Source organism: Agrilus planipennis, unplaced genomic scaffold (assembly GCF_000699045.2).
Source record: "Agrilus planipennis isolate EAB-ADULT unplaced genomic scaffold, Apla_2.0 scaffold183, whole genome shotgun sequence".
Taxonomy (NCBI): domain Eukaryota; kingdom Metazoa; phylum Arthropoda; class Insecta; order Coleoptera; family Buprestidae; genus Agrilus; species Agrilus planipennis.
Genome location: NW_020438983.1, coordinates 82,435 through 83,150, shown reverse-complemented (window position 1 = coordinate 83,150; position 716 = coordinate 82,435). Strand labels below are relative to the sequence as shown.

Here is a 716-nt window from a genome sequence, read left to right as displayed (position 1 = left end):
ATTGACCGGTGTCTTTTTTACCACGCCACCCTAAAGCGTGAATAGTGTACTTTAGTTTAGTAACTACACATATAATTAAATTAAAAATTTGTATTATGCTGAACTAATTTAATTCATTATTAAATCTGTTGTGTATTTTCTTTTACAGGATGATGGACTTCATCCGAATTGGAATTTTCAGTCTCTGGTAAGACATTTTGATTAAGTTTCTAAAAGAAAACCTTGATAATATTAGTGCACAATAAATTTTTCAATTGCAAGCTGAATACATTGATTTGACCAGTACAATTATTCCCATGCTGGACTAGTAACGTTCGTGATGATTAATTAGTATTTCAAATTTTTTAATTAATAATGATTCGAAACTAAGACGGTTTCCGATTATTTATGAAAAAGTAAAGTTAAAAAGTTAATATTTAGAATTGTCGAAAAATGCCGTTAGGTTTCCTATGATAATTCGTTACTTAAAAGGGAGAAAGATAAGTCTTCATATTAAGGTTAAGTGTTAATTGGTACTTTCTAAAAACAAGATTATTTAAATTTATAAGTTCCTCAGACGTCTTTTCTACTCATTGTTGTCAATTAAAATGGCTTAACTAGCGATTGGTATAAAATTTATTGCCATTCCACCGTAAATGAAATTTCGTCCGAACTACCTTAATGGTCAATTGAATTGACAGCCAATCTCTCCTGCGAGAACAGAAATGCATCAAAGG

At 29.9% G+C, this 716-nt stretch overlaps 1 long non-coding RNA gene across 1 annotated transcript in view; it reads left to right on the top strand.

The window, feature by feature from the left end:
* Positions 1-191, top strand: part of LOC108737795 — a 198,204-nt gene extending 198,013 nt beyond the window's left edge. The window contains exon 3 of the long non-coding RNA XR_001937904.1: positions 149-191. This is a non-coding gene — a long non-coding RNA (uncharacterized LOC108737795). The remainder of the gene's footprint in view (positions 1-148) is intronic.
* Positions 192-716: the final 525 nt, after the last annotated feature.